Raw genomic sequence first — 20,197 nt, 5'->3', positions numbered from 1 at the left:
TGTCACATTTTGGACATTGCAATAGTTGAGAGAACCTCATATGTGACCTTCTTCAATGTCATGCTAAATTAGTGGCAGAAACAAACAGCCATATCTTCCTATCTCTCCTTGGCCCCAGCAAGAATTAACATCAGCTATTAACATGATCTGATTTTCCTTACTATCGAGATAACTTCTGTGGCAGAAAATTTCCAATAGCTCAAATACAAATCGTATTCATAAGACATAAGCCTGGTAGATGTCCTTTATATTTAGGTAGAATGATATTGCATTGTAATATTATAATAGTAATGTTTATGTATTGCAAAGCTTATAAATCACTTCAGATAAATTGACTCTGATCAGCATGCAAGTCCCCATTGTTCCGGATTCAGATTACAAGCAAAATTAAATGGAACGCTATAAATAATAGCCGTAGAACAAATCCATATATCCAAATACCACATTTGGTGGATTAAAAATTAAACCACAATTGCTCACCAAAGAGAGTCATCATGTGGCCTGATAGAACAACCAGATTTTAAAAGATGTTCTAACAGCCTGGAGACTGGGGGCCATTCTGATCTCTGGAATATCTATTCTGATAGCCCCAAGAATGCGGATGCAACTGAAAAGCTACAATTCAGTGATGGGTTTCAAATTTTTTTACTACTGGTTCTGTGGGCGTGGCTTGGTGGGCGTAGTGTGGCTTGGTGGGCGTGGCTTGGTGGGCGTGGTAGGGGAAAGATTCTGTAAAATCTCCATTCCCATCCCACTCCAGGGGAAGGATACTGTAAAATCTCCATTCCCTCCCCAATCCAGGGAAAGATTATTGGAAAATCCCCATTTCTTCCCAATCAGCTGGAACTTGGGAGGCAGAGAATAGATGGGGACAGGGCCATCAGAATTTTTACTACCGGTTCTCTGAACTACTCAAAATTTCTGCTACCGGTTCTCCAGAACTGGTCAGAACCTGCTGAAACCCACCTCTGCTACAATTCCAGAATCCCTGCAAATGGCAGTCCCTCAGAGGAGTCACCAGGTAAGTAGATAACCCTAGGAGAAAGAAGCAAAGATTCCTCTGTAGATCAGTTAACAAAATAGAAAATGTTATGCTGAGTTAGGGATGAGATACGCGGGCAGTTATAGTTAAGCAACAGTTTGAACCTTATCTTACAATTTTCGATGTTTATGAGAAAACGGATATTGCTCAATAATCAGTGAGGCTAACCAGCTGCTTACCAAGTATAGTACATATGGCTTTTTTAAACATTCCAATATGGTGAATCAAGAAAAACATCTATTAAGGCCAGAAAAAGAGATCTGAATGTTTAAAAGCACAAAGCAATAATTAAGGCAGTTTCAAGCGGGCAATCATATTATGTCTAGCTTACTCACAACTGGAGCAACTCCTTAGAAATGACTTTATATCAGAATAAGACTCTAAAAGTCTCTCTTTCTTCTGAAAATGTATAAATCCCCCCCAATTGTTGCTGACCCACATCTCTTGGTGTCCATTGATTTTTACATGATACACACACACAAGCAAAAATTAAATTATTGGACTCTACCATTAAGAAACACAGAGGAGGTTCAGAAGCCAAGAAGGGGGTGGGGAGGAGGGGATGGGAGGGAGAGGGAGGGAGAGAGATTTGAACATTTACTTGCCTACTTTTGGGGTTTACACAGCTATAATTAATTGCCCTAAGACTGATCAAGTGGTTGCCTTGATTTTTCCTTTGTTTTGCTTTGTGCATCAGCTAACTTTATTGTTTCAAAAATTGTGTGGTGTGTTTTGACAATGCCACCTCAGTCTCATGAGGACCCAATTTAAAAAAAACAGAAAAATATGGCAACAATTAAGCCACAAGTAAAATGTATGTCCTCTTGACTGGTCCTGTTCTACCCAGGCTAATCCCAAATATGAAACAGACGGACCAGACCTGAATTATGGGAACAATATGGGTTATTAAATAGTTGCAGAATCACCAATGCTCTTTAGGTGGCCAGTCACAAGCATGAAAAATGAGGAATGTTGTGAAGCAAAGCAAAGGGATAAGCTGCAGATGTGGCTAAGCAAAAGTTTTGCTACCTTGCAACTGGGAGCAGAGGATGACCTAAGAGCATAAAGACTGATTAGGACTTGATAGGCTAGCTCAGCTTCCCAAGCCAGCTGTCACACCACACAAACCACCTGGGTTGTAATGAAGCAGCTCTCCATCTGCTTAGACTGAATTCATCCCTTGCAGAAACAGCCTTTGTCAACAATCATTCACATCATCAGAACGCAGGTAAACCATTGCAGATGCAGCCTCCCACGCCTCCTGGAGCCTATGTGGCTTAAGTCCTTCACTGCAGACAAACCACATGTGGAGGTGATGGGAGAAAATGTAAGAAAGATCTCATATTGGCTTCCTTCTCACTTCCTGGCTTTTTTCCCCCCACTCCCAACCTGTTTTTCACATACATTTTCACATCCCTTGATCCTTGCTTGTAAGCATTTCTCTGTCCAGGTTTTTCTTGGAAAAGTTCCTTGTAGAGGCTCTTAGGGATTCTCTTTCCCAGAATAGACTCCCAGGAAAAAGGAGGGAAATCCACGTATCCCTGCTGTCTGCAGATGAAACATTTTTGACCTTATTCCAGGAGTGAAATCCAGCAGGTTCTGGAAAACCAGCAGCGGAAAATTTTAGTAATTCAGAGAACTGGCAAATACCCCCTTTGGCTGGCCCCAGAGTGGGGTGGGAATGGAGATTTTGCAGTATCCTTCCCCTGGAGTGAGGTGGGAATGGAGATTTTGCAGTATTCTTCCCCTGGAGTAGGGTGGGAATGGAGATTTTGCAGTATCCTTCCCCCGCCAGGCCCACCAAGCCACGACATGCCCACCAAGCCACACCCACAGAACCGGTAGTAAAAAAAAATTGGATTTCACCACTGCCTTATTCTCATGCTTAAGAATGTTGTCCAATTTTTCTTGAAGTTTTGAACAGTCCCATCCACATTGAAGAAGGTGAAAGTGTTTGTGCTTTCACTATTGTCCTCTTGTTACACATTTTCTCATCCCTCTGAAGCTTTCCTGGCTGCTCACACTTCCTAATATTAAGAGGAATTTCCTTCTGGTGTCTTTTTAGGGATTTAAGTGAAGCGCAGAAAACCAGAGAAGCCACAGAACTTGGGAGAAATTATTGTCTGATGATAGCGGGGCCGTTCACAAACACATTTGGTCACTTCTTCACTGTAGATAGGGAAGAATATCCCTCTTTACCCACAAGAAGTGCATTGAAATAGTCTTCTCCTTTGAAATCAATTCTAAAACAGATCTTCTTTCATCACATTGAATGAGAACTAATAGGGAAAAATGCAGGAGAAAATTATTCTCAGAAGCATTAGTTCTGAAATTACAATCATTTTGGGAAGAGTATTTTAAACAATAGAAACTGGGTGTTTCTGTCATGTTTCTTATAATTGATTGGTATTATGTACAAGTTCTTTCACTGTGAAATGCAAAACTGTCTTTATGTGACCTATAAAAATGTGATTTTGGTACCTTTATCAATGCTATCCACTCCCCAATTCTATGTATGATTAGTTAAACATTTTTATATTTAAATATTTTATTTTTATTTTTGAGACATGGTCAAAATTCCAGTAAAATCAAATTCTGAATACACATGCTTGAAGAGCAGATCTGAAGAAGAAGGGAGGGAAAAAACATTAACTGGTGTCCAAACTGGCTGCAGAAAGAGGTGTACAAAAACTTCCCATTCTGAGCACATGTCTGATTTCCATGAATTAATGTGCCAATGTGTGAAAGATTTTGTTGTTTCAACAGATGGAAATAATATGTTTGCACCTAAAACAGATAGGTTGTGATTGCCTTTGATTTCACAGCAGTATCTCTGGAAAAATCAATATAACCCCTTGGCCAGATCTTAAATGATGGTCTTTGGATTAAGGAACTAAGTATGTAATTTTATTGTTATTCTTTTACAACAAGTAACATTACTAGGGATTTTATTCATAAAGAATAAAGTCAAATCTTTTTTTGTAAATAAATGGAGCCAACATAATACCTCTGATCTGATAAGATGATATCTCACTGTATTTTTTATTTGTTACATTTTTGTCCAAGGAGATCACATTTCCACTTTACACTTTAGAGCATGCTTGTGAGTAGGCTAAACTGAGATTGAGCAACTGAATCCACATTAAGGTTAGAGTTAGTGACTGAGGAGAGATTTGAATGCAGGTTTCACTGGAGAATCTAACACTGAACTTAGATGGCAAATGTGAGAGAGTGCTATATGTTTTTGTCTCATCCAGTCTGTGTATCTGCAATTACTGTAGATTTGTCTTCTCTAGTCTTCTTTTTGTAATGCTTCTTTTCATTAGATGATTTGCTGCAGGGCTGATTCTTAGAAAATGCCCAAATATCATTCCAATCAGCCTACCATTTCACAAGCAGATAAGATCTCTTGAGCTAGCTCTTGCACATTTTGTTCTAGATCTGTGATTTAATTCATCTTAATAATGTGGTGAGAAATACAAGGAATTGTATTTTCACACTAGCTGAGCTCCAGGCTATTCTATTGACTCCTTTCTTGGCACTGCCAGTTGTTTCTCATGCTTCAGATCCACCCTTCAAAACTCAGATTCTGGCTTGCTGCCAATAAAGATGAGATGAAAAGCAGACATCTGTTGGTTTTGATGTGTTTTTAATACAAAACAGCTTAAACATTGAAAAGAAATGCAGAGATAAAGCAAGAAAACAAATTGGATACCACTATAAAGCAAAACCTTGAAACTTGTGACAACTCTCTCATTTTGTTGAAGATAAACCAACCATTTATGATTCATGAAATGGAACAAAATGAAGGCCCCATTCTTAGGGCATTCTCACCCACTTGCCTAGTCACCAAGGCTACGTAGACAGAGCATACGTAACCCAGCATATTTTGTGTTACCTCATAGACTGGAACCAACTATATTAAACCAGCTTTCTGGAATTATCCAGAAGACTTATCCTGGCTGAAAGTGCTCTCCACCCACTCTTTATTTGGCTGCAAACTATACTGATATAATATGTACTGTCCCCGTTGTTGTCTATCTCCCACCTCCCTGTCCAATCATTGTTAGTCACTGATTGCCCTCCCAAGGCAAAAGGTAACAGCCTCTAATAGATTGTGTACGCTTTGGAGAGCATTGTAATAAGGGAGAAATTCTACCTAATGCTGGTACTACTAAAAGCAACTTAAACTTGTCTCACAGAAGATAAACCGAAGGCAATAGCATAGGCTCAGGGGGGAAAGCCATATATGGTTTGCAGCAAATGAGGGAAAGATCTCAGTATATTTTGTAAAGTCAGGTGGAAATAAATATTCCTGCTAAATTCTGTTATGCATACAAATGAATAAAAGGATAAGTTGGAGTGTCAACTTTGTGCCAATGTAAACTATATATTAGCAAAGCTATTTGTCATTTACCCAGATATTTTTGCATCAGGGAATCAATGAGCTATCACCGCATGTCACCTTGAATCCCTTTTGGGTGGTGGCACTGGTGCTCCCCCAGGATTACAGTACTGAAATTCAGTAGAACAGTATGGTGTGACATTCTTCCAATCTTCATGGGTAGCAACCTAACAAATGAAAAAAAATGTAAATGGGTTAGAACCCTGATAAGCTTAACGTATCTAGAAAATTTATAGTTTTCATCCCCTCCAATCTTTCTCAATTGTCATGGGTGACATTTCTACCTCACTTCTTCCAATGTCAGTTTCACGTTATGTATAAAAATGTCACATATCCAACGCAATGACACCAGGAAACTGCCTGGGTCCAAGCACCAACAGTGAGTGTCTCCTAAACAACAATGTCAAATGTGAGGGGCAAAGTAGCAATTTCTCCCTCTTTCCTTTTTCCTGTTTCCTTTCTTTCTCCTTCCTATGCCATTTACCTCCCTATTTAATAGATATTCCTGCAAGTAGAAAAGTAGCAGTGGAAGGAAGAGAACAAAATTAAATTATTTATCTCTGATGTACTATTTTTTATTTACAAAGATTTGTTTTTAAATATGAGATTCTTATTCCAGAGGCTGAAGGATGTAATGAACATCTGTTGCTTCAGGGTTACACCCACCATATTACTAGAACTAGAGAACAAATGAAAATATACAATCTCATCTAGAGAGTAAAAGAATTCAAATGGAAATGAGCTGCTCACATAGCAAGAAGAACTGATGGCAGGTGGACCAAGGCAGTCATGGAATGGATCCTTTTGATAAAAAGCATCCACGAAAGAGACTTAAAACAAAATAGATCAATGACATCAGCAAGTATTGCGGGGCCAATTGGCAAAAGAAAGTTCAAGACTATATTGGTTGGAAACATGCAGAAGAGAGGCCTTCATCTTACAGTGGGTAGACAATGGCTAAAATGATGATGATGATAGGGCTAAATGACAACAACTATAACTGAAGTTTCTCTTGGGCTGAACTTGGCCTGCATCTCTCTTGTAATGCTAAACGGCTGCTGTTCTTGAAGTACTTAAAAACATATGTAGAGACTTTTTGTTTATCACCACATTAAGCTTATGTAGAGGCTCCCTATATGGAGAGGCTTCCATTCCTCTCCAACTATCTATTTTTAACAGGCAGCTGCTGTTTGTTTCTTTGCTGCAAATGGTTCTGTGGATTTATCCTCAGGGAACACAACACAAGTCAACATACAAAACAGGAGAGATAACAGGGTTAATTTCCTATTGGGTGAAGTCTGGAACATGGACTCAGTTGAAGAACATCTGCTTGTAAGTAGATTTGCAGAAGGGACCAAGGTTGTCAGCCATTAAATATCTTGGGTGCATCTACATTTCAAAGCTTTTACATCCCACTGATTTTGCCAGACAGTAACAAGATACAATGAACAGGCTGATTTAATCCAGGCTGCAAATCAAATCCTGTGAAACGTATAGGATAAAGAGCACAGAACTCAAGCCAAAAAAGAGTTTTCTTTCAAGTTGATCACATGAATATAGTTTCCAACCCAGGTCAGGTTTAAAATGTGGAGTTAGTGAACCAAGTGGCAGAGGTTTACTGAGACATAAAGCTGGCAATTCAACCCCCTCAAACACTACTACAAATAGAGTTCTATTGTATCCAATTTTTTTGACTTGGAAATTAGATATACAATATTCATATATGTAGTAGAATGCACATATATTTAGTAAAATGCACAGACTGTGCTTTTTCATTAATACTTGGATAGGTCTAGTACGAATGAGAAAACAGGTATGCAAATGTATGTGTATCATTTTCAAATATAATCACTGAAAATCAAAGTATGGGTTTATTATTATTATTTATTGGTTAATCTTTAGTGAGATTCACAGCCTTTGAGGCTGGTTAATAGCTCAGCAGCTTGAGTCCTAACCAAGGACCTAGGAACTGTTAAGGTATCGTCGGAGGATGTAAGCTGTTCCAAGTAAAGTGGTTTCTTTTTCCACAGTCGCTCAACTTCAATTTGCAAGTCCCTGTACTTTGTGATTTTTTCTTGCTGCTTATCTTCAATCCTTGCAACACCACATATTGCAATGTCAATGAACCATACTTTTTTCTTTTCAACTATTGTTATGTCAAGTGTGCTGTGGACCAAGTGCCTGGCAGTCTGAATCCTAAAGTCCCGCAAGATCTTGAGTTTCTCATTCTCTAAAACTTTCTCAACCTGATGTTCCCAGTGGTTTTTGCTGTACTCAAATCCAAACTTCTGGCACAATTTTCAGTGAATGATCTTAGCAATGCGGTCATTGCGTTGTAGATAGTCAGTTTGTGAAATTTTGCTGCACCCACTGATCAGGTGGTCGACTGTCTCATCTTTCTCATTACAGAGTCGGCATTTGCTGTTGGTAGTAACATGTTGAATTTTTGCCTTCATGCAGTTTGTGGCTAGGGCTTGTTCTTGAGCTGTCAAAATAAAGCTTTCTGTTTCTTTTTTCAGTACTCCTGATCTTAACCAGTTCCAAGTTAGTTTCTGGTCAGCTTTGCCTTCAACACTTTTCAAGTATTGGCAATGCAGAGCTTTGCTTTTCCAATTTTCAGCTCGCTGCTCAATTACTTCTTTCTTATATTCTGCTTTTGCTTTAGTTGTCTTTAAAAGGCCTCCTTTATTTACTTCCTTAATCATTGGTTCTTCACTTTTTTGGATGTAATCATTCAAGCTGCATTTTTCTTCTTCCACAGTCTGCTTTACTTGTAGGAGTCCTTGACCACCCTCTGCTCTTGGTAAATATAATCGGTCAACATAACTTTTAGGGTTATTATTATTATTATTATTATTATTATTATTATTATTATTATTTACTTTATTCATTAAACACAAAACTCAGTCAACTAATGATGATGATGATGATGATGATGATGATGATGATGATGATGATTACAGTTTTACTGTATATTCTTGGAAAAATCTTGCTGTACAATGTGTGAAATGGTCCATAAATATGCAGTATTAACATCTGTTCTAGCTATACGTATAAGTGTAGTTCATGAAACATACTTAAAATAATACTCCAAATGATAAGATTTCTTGTTTTCACTTTGCAAATGGAGAATGTCTTGGACATTTGTCTTAGGTATTCCAGAAAGAATCTAATCTGAAATCTAAGGATATGCAGTTCATAGATCATTCATTTAAACACTACAATCCAGTGCAGATTGTCTTGAAAGAACTAACAGGTACTCATAAATATTTCCCAAAGGGCCAGAAGAGAGGGAATTTTCATTGTTTCACTTTGTTGTATACCATTCAAAGTTGAAAGATTGGGGTAATTAACAAATATAGTTGTATGCCTTTGAGTCAGTACTGTATAGACTCCTAATGACTGATAGGACTAGTCCTGTAGTTTTCTTGGCAAGATTTTTCAGAAATGGTTTGATCTTGTGTTCTTCCCAGGGCTGAGAGAGAGTAACTGGCTTAGGGTCACCAAACTGACTTCTTGCCTCAAGCAGGATTAGAACTCCCAGCCTGGTGCCTTAATACTACCCCCAAACTGGCTCTGAGACACTAAGTAATTAAATAAATATTAGATTCACCATTCCCAAATAGCGTCCTTTTTAATATTGCTTTCTATTGTGAAGTCCAATGATATCTGAAAGGATAAGGCTGGAGAAGGTCGTCATAGATTTAAGTAAAGAGGAAATATATTGAATATGATGGCAATAGACCTGTTAAACTTTAGTAGAAACCTCAAACAGCTATGGTAGATTAACGGCCCCTTTGGAAAGGGAGGGTAGTAACAAAGTTAGGCAGACAGTGAAAGGTGAAGGAGAAGATAGCAAGCCACATACTTGCTGTCTTTATCAAAGAACGTGAGATTTTTCTTTCAAACGAGCAATTTAATGTTTTTCAATTTCCAACCTGCCAAAACAGCCTACCATCCCATATTCACCCCCTTCTACTTTTTTCTAAGTTTCTGCTTCTATTTCCCCTTTTGCCTTGGCTGAGCAGGCTCACACTTCACTACATTTCCTTTCCTTTGAATCACAGACTATATATAATCCACAAATACACAAGAAAAAAAATAATCCACAGAGGTTTCAATTTCCCGATGCAGAGGTGATGAATAAACTATCAATCAACTTCAATAGCAGCTGGAGATTATTCTGCTCCAATAAATGGCAGCAGATTTTCTAAGATCAGTCATGTATGTGATCTCTAGATATCCAGGGAGAAAATAGCCTCTAACAACTAGATACTAAAACCTCCAAAAGTTCACAAGTATGAGCGTCAATTCGCTTGCACTTATCTGGCATTGGTGTAACCTTCAGTTGCCCTGTTCTTCTTGCAAAAACTACAGGTTGCTAGGAAGCTTTTAAGACTTTCGTCCCCTTTCACTAATCTAGGACTAGTTGCTGCTCCTTCCACAAATTGCAAATATACCAGGTGCCTTGTGTAAAGCTTCAGAAACTCACATGATTAACTCCAGGCCTAATTCCTGGTCCAATTTTGCAGCATTTCACGTGGAACTGCAAAATGCACGATTTCTTATTGACAGAAACGCCAGTGGGAAGAAGGCTCCAAGGTCCCTTCCAACTCTATTATTCTCTTAATCCAAATCTCTATATCCAGTAAGCTTTTTATACACACACATGCAGTTTTAAATCAAAACCCATAGTTCCTTTCAAATACCTGCCTAGTTTTTTAAATGAGCCCTCTTGAATTGGCTCATTCATCTTTCTACTCAGGAGGTCAACTGCTATGTCAGGTTGCCCAAAAGGCAGCATATTGTAACTTTCTCAACCTGTTCTATGCTGGTCATTACTTCCCAACTTCCATTGGTCTCCTTTTGCTCAGGTTCCCACCTTCCATGAGTGTACCTGACTCTTTTGCCTCTCTTAGAAGTTTCAACAGGACCATTACCTTTTATTTTGATCAAGCGAACGTACTCCACCCTTTTCCTTTTTAATTTCAGTTCCAAGACAGTAGCTAATATTTCCAAGCTGTTTTACTTGCATTCTTTATTTAAAGTATTCTTTGTTTGCAAGCTGTTTTTTTATGTTTTACACATACCGTTAGATCAAGTTTTTTTTTTAAAATTTGATTTATATGCCGCCCTTCTCCGGAGGTTATATCAAGAGCTGTGATGGCGCGGTGGTTAGAATGCAGTACTGCAGGCTAATTCTGCTGTCTACCAACTGCCAGCAGTTCGATTCTAACCAGCTCAAGGTTGACTCAGTTTTTCATCTTTCCAGGGTCAGTAAAATGGAAGACCCAAATTGTTGGGGGAATATGCTGATTCTGCAAACTGCTTAGAGAGAGCTGTAAAGCACAGTGAAGTGGTATATAAGTCTAAGTGCTATTGCTATTTACATAACAGAGAATGTATCTTCATTTTTAATTCTTGAATGCTGAATAACCATGTTATCAGCATTTCCCTACTCAAAGCCCATGTTTTGCAACTTTTCATTTATCAGACCCTGCTTTGGCTGCTTATTTTACAACATATATGGTTTTGTAAAATTTACATACCAGTTTTTCTTTACCCGATTATTGAAAACCAAGTAGATGGCTCATGCAAATGTCCTCATCCAGATCACAATGCAGAAAAGCTACTGTGATAAATAAAAGTGCTCCATGTGCAATCTTCTAATTGATGCTACACTTAGAACTCTAAAGTTTGCATGTTTTAACTATTGGTGGAGAAATTTTGTTATATTCCTCTTCATATGTTTGTGTGTAGCCCTTTGCTACCAAGTTGTTTTACACAGTCTACAATTCGAGGCATGTTATTTAAAATGAAGCCCTTACTGAGGATTACCTAGAAATGTAATAAACTTCCAAAGTGTGTATGTTGTGATAACAGATTTCTTCACTTTTTGAGTTACATCACCAAAAAGCCCTCAGAACTTTAAATGTAAAACAGTTTATGAATGATACCAAACCAGCAGTGCCCTTGAGAGAAACCTCTTCAGAGAGCAACTTCAGATAAGGATGGGAGGACAGGTTGCTGCCTTTGGAAAAAGAGGTAATTGATATCTTTGGAGCTCTGCCAAGTTGCAAGCAGAGGATTTATTGAAGAAACTTGATGATCCTAAGCAAACATCAACTCCTGTACATGAAACAGCTGCTTTTTTAATGTATTTGTTTGCTCTGACTCCTCTATAGGAGGAGCCATAACAGAAATGGGTTGAGATCTTTTCCAGTTACTTTGGACGTTAGAAGTTTTGCATCTGTCACCATGTCTGGCTTCTTTAGATTTTAAATACACCACCCAGAGAAATGAGCCTAGTCTCATAGGGAATGTGAAAAAGGCCTTGTTCTATTTTTCATGAGGAGCAGAGAATTATCAACAAGTGTGCAGGAACAGTGGGCTGCAACTCATGTGGAGTCTATTGAGAAAAATCTCCAGTGGCAGGTCTCCTGCTTGAGCTGAGTGCTTACCCAATGCTTATGTTCTGGCATATTGCAGGATGGGAAGCCAGAATTAAACCTGATCATAGAAGTCATCAACTTTCCTTTCATCTGCAACAGTGGTTGGAGCATAAACTTGAATGATCATCAAATTAAAAAGTTGGCCATGAAATCTGATCAATTTTATTCAATCAGTGATTACACTCTAGCCAAATACTGTTCTTGCTATACCCTTCCTAACTCTAAATGCAACATCATTTCTTCTTTGTTTTTCATGTCCTGAGTAATAAACAATGTATCTTCTGACTGAAAGTCCATCCCAATTCACCGATTCCTTAAGATATCAGTCCTTAGCTGTTTCATTTCATTTCATCTTTGAAATGAAGTTCCCCATGTTCATGCTTTTTACATTCCACATTCCTATTTTAATTCTGTCTTTGCAATTTCAGATTTTTCTGTATGGCAATTAGATGTCCCGAAGGCTTAGCTAGCTACATGATGAACCCCATTAGTATTCCAAAAGTTCCTCCAATCTTCCTCGGTAGCCTATTGAGTGTCATCTGACCTGAGGGACCCATCATCTGACACTATATCATCAATCACTTTATATTTTCTATTCATGTGGTTTTCTTAATAAAAACACAGAAATGTTTTACCATTTCCTTCTCTTGTGCATTATGAATTGATGCCTTTGCCATGGTCAGTAATCATCTGCTTCTAGCATCTTCTTACATTACTACTGTCCAATATAGGTGTTGCTTGCTTTAGCTGGGTAGCTGGGATGACCCCCACATGTTCTTCATGCATACTCCCAACATTTTTTGCTTATCCCTCCCACGAACACACACACACACACACACACACACACCATGATGAGGCAGCACAGCTGGACTGGGGGGGGGGAAGTGTCTGCCAGTCTTTAGATCTGGTAATAATCTTACACCACCAATCTAAAAAAGCAACTAGAGATTATAGAGGAGTCTGTCTGGTCTAAATGCTTACCAAATTGTATTTGTTCTTGTTAAATGAGTTTACTAGGAAAGACCATCCAGCTGAATATACACACTGGGCTGGTCCTATTCCTCCTTTATTAGAGTGCATTGTGGATATCACAGAGCATAATTCCCTACCAATCCAAATTTATCATAAATAATCACCCTGAAAGTGATCATCATCTTATTTCTAAGTGCCTTGACAAGTTGCATTTACTGCCTGTCAAACTGTTACTGTAACCATTGACCTCTGCCCCATCGGTGCTAAATGGCAACCTTAGCAAATTGTGATGATCACTAAATTAATTACCCTGAAAAGAGCTAAGCTACTCCATTCAGCAATAGGGGGTCATGCATCAGATGCCATCATAGCAGTAAATTACAATAATTTATTTGTTAACTTCTGCACAATCCCCATATTAAGGAGTCACCTGAGTCTTCATCAAACATTGGCAATCTCTGTGTACATCTTTCCATCAACTAGGATCTGGCACTTCCCTTGTTCTATCTGTGCAACATATTCTCTTGGGAAGGATTCCTTTATTAGATCTTTGAGATCTTCTTAATCTAATTCTGGGTCTTAGTCTTCCTGTGCGTCAGCAATCCCTTCTGAATTTGATGCTATTTCAGGGTCTTCAGACTCATTTTCAGTAAACTTTTCTGACTGTGCAATATTGTTTGTGTTCGGTTCCCTTTGTGCACTTTCCGAATAGATTCAAGTGCTGGAGCTAGTAGACTAGTTTCTAATAGTATCAAAATATTGCAGCTCATCTGAGGTTAACCTTCATTAAAATGAGGAATACCAAATATGTTTACAGGTCATTGTTGCTTAACAACAGCCCCGTTTAGCAACTGTTCAAACTTACAGTAGCATTGAAAAAGTAATTTTGGGACTAGTCATCACACAGCCAAAGTCCCCACAGTGGGAAGATTGAGATTCAGGCACTTTGCAACCAGCAGGCATTCACAACTATTGCAACACCCCACAGTCATGCACACGTCACAGTCAACTTCCAACAAGCAGCATCAATGGAGAAGCTGGCAGTAAAATCACATGTCATGGTCATATGATGTGTCACTTGACAACCGCAAGCAACGAAGTTGCCAGTCTCAGTTGCGGCTATTAAGAACTGCTTGTGTTTCTCCAGTTTTAAACTTCTCCAAAACTCTGAACCTTTTTGCTCCTACTTGGTAGTCTACCCTTATTCCTGATGGGGTTCTGTAATTTAATTTATCCCTTTCATGTCCATAAGTCTTGCAATCAAGTATATGTAGATGTTACAGATTGGATCTGCACCTAGTTCATAATTCACATGAAGTTTTTTCTATGCCCTTTGTTGGTAAATGATAATGCAAATAAGTGGTGGTGCTGATGTGCTTCTCCTACAAAATAATCAAGTAATCTACCGTGTTTCCCCGAAAATAAGACCCTGTCTTATGTTTTTTTGAACCCTGAAATAAGCGCTTGGCCTTATTGCCATGAGCTCAAAAGCCCGATTGGGTTTATTATTAGGGGATGTCTTATTTTGGGAGAAACAGAGTAGCATCAACCAGAAGACACCTTGTCATGTCAGCAAGTTTTGATTTTTTTTTATTTCTGCAATTCCTCTTTCTCAGGGCTATAATGTAAGTTTTTAATATGTGTTATATCTTTACTGTTCAAATATTCTTTTAATTCCCATTTGCAATATTCTCTTCTGTTATCCGACTTTAATCTCTCTATTCTGCTATTGAACTTGTCTTCTACATAGTACTATGCAGTGTGAATTTCTCAAATATTTCACTTTTATTGGTTAAGATATAGGTAGATCATCTATAAATATTTCAATTTCCCTACCCCGCTTTATTTTGATTGGCCAGCCACAAACATCTGAGCAATAAATTCCAATGGCTGTCTTGCTTGTATGAATTTGAATGTGGGAAAACCATTGCTTTTTTCTTTAGTTTTTAAACAATGATAATATTTTTATTCCCTTTGTTTCTTGCAAGGAAAAGCATTTGGTCTACTTGTTAGCTTCTCACCCCTTTTATCTTCAAGTGACAGACTCATCTCTGTGAATCCCAGTATTTCTTAAACCGTAGTCTGAGGATCCCTGGGGGTACCCCAAGACCTTCTCACAATCCATGAAATCAAAATGATTTTCCAAATATTGAAGATATTTGCAAAAATTTAAAACAATGTCACTCTTCTCTTGTTAAAAATAGGATTTTCCATGAGAAATTTTATGTGAACATCAGATGCATTTAATATTGTTATTTTTATATGTTTCAATGAATCATAAATGAATATTCCAAAATTGCATCCATTTTAATTTTTAATATGGTAAATATCAATGAATGTAGCCTATGTAAACAAAAGCCCTTTGGGGGGGTACTCCATAATTTTTAAAATTGGGAAGGTATCCTGAGAAGAAAAAGATTAAGAAATACCGTTCCATACTATTTGCAAGATGATTATTATACATGTGTCCTGCTATGCTGTTTGCTTTAGGTTGCATAATTTCTATCAAATTAGCTTAATTGTGTTTCCCCATTAGCATTACTTCATAGCCCTTTATAACAGTGCAGGGTCCATTCTTAAGCACAATTTTACAACTACATGGCATAAGATTACATAGATGTAAGTAATTTGTATCCATTTCAAGCATACAATAATGCTTTTTTAATATTACAGTATGTTCTAACTTTCATTATGATTTATAGGCATTTCAGTTTAATTTTACCTTTTCTACATCTATCAACATACCATTTGTGAAATTAGTTTTTTTTTTCTTGGTAGGATTCATCAATACTTACAAACATGCATCACTATCCAGTCAAAATCTGTTTTCAAGCTCAAAAATCATATCCAGATACAAATAACCATTTATCTGCCAACATAAATATCTTTATTCCTTGTTGTTTTTGGATTCCTGTGCAGGCTAGACTGATTTTAGAACATTTGATCTCATTATCTCTCTCTGTTATATTTATATATATGTCTTAGCTATGTAAAGACTACATTGTTCTATGACATGACCCTTTTATTGGGGGGGGGAATATATATATATATATATATGTTCTGGTAGTGATCTTAATAACTGTTCCTTGATTAAATCATCATCAGAAATGTTCACCCTACTTTCATTTAGTGTAGTCTGAACAGAGAGATACTCTGAAATATGTTCCATTCAACTTCCGTTCTCTGAAAATTTAAGATTGAGGTAGTTCATAACATTAAAGTATCAGGGCTCATTCCTGAAAATGCATATGACTGTCTCAGCTGCTTCCAAATCTTTCATGAAGTCAATATCAAATCAACTTACAGTCAAGTTCAACCTCAGAATTATTTCAGATTCAGTAATGTATCTTTTTTCATCCAAGCATCTCCAAGACTTCTGAGAGGTTCAACTTTTCAAAAAGTGCTTCCATCTTCATGGTCTCTAGACACCGTATTCTTTCCCATTTCCAAGAATGAAGGGTTTTCTCCAGTCCAAATGCCACTGCTGTTTTCAAAACTTCATGCTATCTTTCAAGGCATGCTATTTTTCAAATCCTCTTCAGGATGTGTTTAAATCCTAATGAATATCCTCAGTTTGTAGACTCTTGGTACAAGTTTAGATGATTGCCTGAGCAAGGGCCTAGAAATACACTGAGTTATTTTATCACTAGAAAAGAGTTTAGTTTTGACTCCCTACTGAGGCCCTTTGGTTGGAAAATAATTTGGCTAATGCAGCACACTCCCACTCAATCTCTATAGCCAGATCACAACAGTTAGTTCAACTACAAAAGTGGAAATTTATTAAAATCAGAAAACGCTTAACTAGCAAAATGGGATAAAAGACGGGCAAAAAATAGGGAGAGAGAAAGTGATGAACAACAAGCAAGAATTTATATTATTTATATTTATATCAAAAGGCAAAGAACTTCCCAGAGCTATTGGAAATAGCACTGGAATATTACAGTTCAGTGCAGCAAGTGAGCATGAATTAATTTGAGTGCCCTTTGGTTATTCCAGCTTTAATCCTTTTGTACACGAAAGCAACAAGACAGAGATAGGAAGCAGGACGCCAAGTGATACTTCCTCTATTCTGCACCTTTGAAGAAACAATTTAGTGACTTGGGAATGGAATATTCTACCTCCTCACTGAAGACAAGACACCAGGATACCAGGTATCCTCTCCTTGTACTCATCAGTTACTCCAAGGTGTCACTTTTACTTTTCAGTGGCTGGTTGTTCTATTTTCTTTCTCATTGTACAAAATACATACAATAAGGGAAAAGGGGTGGGAATTCAAGACCAGTTGCCTAAAAGAAGTGCTGGCCAATTCCATATGGAGTGTATCAGTGAAGACAATAGTACAGTGGTGCAGACCATCTGCTAAACATCTCTGCTATGTGGAAGTACCTTACACACCTATCTACATTGCACCTTTGCTAGAACAGGCCAGCCATCATTTGGGGAGGACAGAAACAGATTACGTTGCTCTGCATTCAGCAGGTGCATTTTTCTGCTGTGCTCTTAAAGTAATCTTTCCCCTTTTCCACTGCCTCCTCAAGCACTCCGGATCATTTTGGCTGATGCATTTTATCTCATGACAACCAACGGAATAAAGTGCACCAGTTGCTTGGCTGGTTTGTAGCAGCAGGAATGAAATTGCAACTGACCCAATTATTGCAATGGTTTCTCATGTTTTCTGACTTGTATCAGGAATGCTATCATAGCAAAAAGAGATGGCTCACCTAATAGATATAGGATGATGATGATGATGATGTTATCCATTCAGTTGTATCCTTAGTAGATACAAGGTTGCTGTTTGAAACTTGGCAGAATTTCTTTTAATTGTAGTTTTCCTTTCCCCGAACAAGCAACTTTTCCTTTGGCTTTTCCTCCCTTTAAAGTCCCTCATCTATTTTTGAGGTATGACTGGTAAAACAATGAAACTGTGTATCTCTTGAGAAATTTACAGTACCAAATCGTATAAATCAGTGGTCCTCAACCTTTGAGGTCCAGTGGCTTGGCTGGTGGGGGAGGGTAATCGGCTGGTGGGGGAGTGGGGAACCAGGCCGCATGAACAGCGGGCCAATGTGCGTGTGCAGTTCGACTTATGCAAGTTGAGCTGCGTGTTTGTGTGTATGCACACTGGCCTGGCGCTCACGCAAGTCGAGCTGCGTGCATGTGTGTGCACATCGGCTCCACCGCTCACATGGTCCGGTTCCAAATAGGCCACAGCCCGGTAGTGGGCTGTAGCCCTGTGGGTTGGGGACCTTTTATATAAATTATTTTTCTTGTTAGGAAATCTGACATTTCATGACCTAACTCCTCTTTCCTTTCCTTTTCTATTCTTTGACTACAATCACATTTCACAGGGCTACTAGTTAGCACATGGTCTCTGATGGTAAATCATGTTTTTGACCTTCTACATGGGACATTCTGCATGGGATGTTATTCTCTTACTGTACTGTGGGTCAAAAGAGGATATCAGGAGTGTCACCTAGGACAATGGTGGGTTTCAATTATTTTTACTACCGGTTCTGTGGCCATGGCTTGGTGGGTATGGCTTCATGGGTGTGGCAGGGGAAGGATACTGTAAACTCTCCATTCCCACCCCACTCCAGGGGAAGGATACTGTAAAATCTCCATTCCTTCCCCACTCCAGGGGAAGGATAATGCAAAATCCCCATTTCCTCCCGATCAGCTGGGACTCTGGAGGCAGAGAATAGATGGGGGCGGGGCCAGTCAGAATTTTTACTACCGGTTCTCCGAACTATTCAAAATTTCCGCAACTGGTTCTCCAGAACTGGTCAAACCTGCTGAAACCACCTCTGACCTAGGAAGCACAAATCACAGTTTTCTAGTTTGGCAGTAACTCCAAACAGACAAGAAAGACAAGAAGCAAGGAAGTTGTGTGGGGAGAAGCAATGTATGAAGGTCCATGTTCTGAAAAAGAATTAATGCTGTAGGTGGAAAATGTATTGCATATATTAAGGAGGAAGAAAATAAGGAAAGGACAGCGCCTTAAAATCTTGTTGATGATGGTTTGGTGCCATTTCCTATTAGCAAATTTCAATGCTTTTGAAGCCAGAACAAAACAGCCACTGGCCTAATGTAATTTTGGAAAATCTGATGCTATTGATTAGAAGGAAGTTCTGTTTCTCCTCTGTGTGCCTGTGTGCCTCTCTCTCTCTCTCTCTCTCTCTCTCTCTCTCTCTCTCTCTTTCTCTGTGCATTCATATTTTTTGTGGTCTGCTTTATATGAAATATTTTCCCCATTGGCCCAGGATAAGTTTTTCAACTGAACATATCCTTATATTAAATTAATAATAGAAATATAACTTATGAAAATGAGACCACAAATTAACAGGAACAATTTCATTTTAATGGAGTGGGGGAAAAGAAATCATTACCTGCCGTTTCCTTACTGGAGAGTACTGCATACCATTTTGGGCAAATCCTCTGAGACTCAAGGGATACTTATGAAAACAAGAAGCATTTGGAATAATTTCATTACAGAGAACATTTCAGACATGCCATTTTTCTTCTTGAGAGAGTTCAAGGTTGCTCCTTTGGATCATTTGTGTGCCTTTTATACACAAAAAATTAAGTCCCAGCAAAGGGAAAGCGCATTTATGCAAAAGCAATTTATCACCCACTCCTGTGCTCAGAATTCACTGAGGTAATTTAGATACTTTAATGGTGAGGTAGTTTAGAACTGGTATGCAAATAAGTGTTTTCTTCCTCATCTTCTCTGTCAACTGGTACCAGTTTCCTAATTTGTTCAAAATGTTTCCTCTCATTTTTTTTTTTACCCACAGAATAATTCTCTGTTAGGAAATGCGTAATATAAGAATGCTATGAATATTCTGTTCTACATATTTTCACTCGAAAGATTTCTTGTTACCCTAAGGACAATGAAAAAGCTAGCTTAAGATTGCTCCAAGCACCATTCTAGTTTCCATAACGCTCAATATGTACCAATAATTTTAAAAAGCCTTTTAAATCCACTATTTGCCCTTAGCATTTTAAGTCGTGGCCTTGACCTTACTGATGTGGGGCATAAATGACAGCTCTTCTGTAATTTACAATTGACATCATGGATTAAATTTGTTGTTTCTGCTAATGCAACAGAACAAGCTGAAGGAGATTGTGAGATGAGGCCTCCCCCTGAAATACGAGGCTTGTCAAGTATAAATTCACAAAAGATATTCAGACTGAGCACACAAGACACAAATAAATGGACGAAGAAGCCATTTTTGACAGACTGTGAGGGGCTAGAGACTTAAGCCTGAACACTGTAAATCCGCATGTCACAAAATGCTACTTCAGAGTGAAAGACATATCTATTCT

Source organism: Pantherophis guttatus, chromosome 1 (genome assembly GCF_059756535.1).
Source record: "Pantherophis guttatus breed Tessera chromosome 1, ASM5975653v1, whole genome shotgun sequence".
Taxonomy (NCBI): Eukaryota; Metazoa; Chordata; class Lepidosauria; order Squamata; family Colubridae; genus Pantherophis; species Pantherophis guttatus.
The sequence above is the reverse complement of the archived record's forward strand: the minus strand, read 5'-3'. Positions refer to the sequence as shown.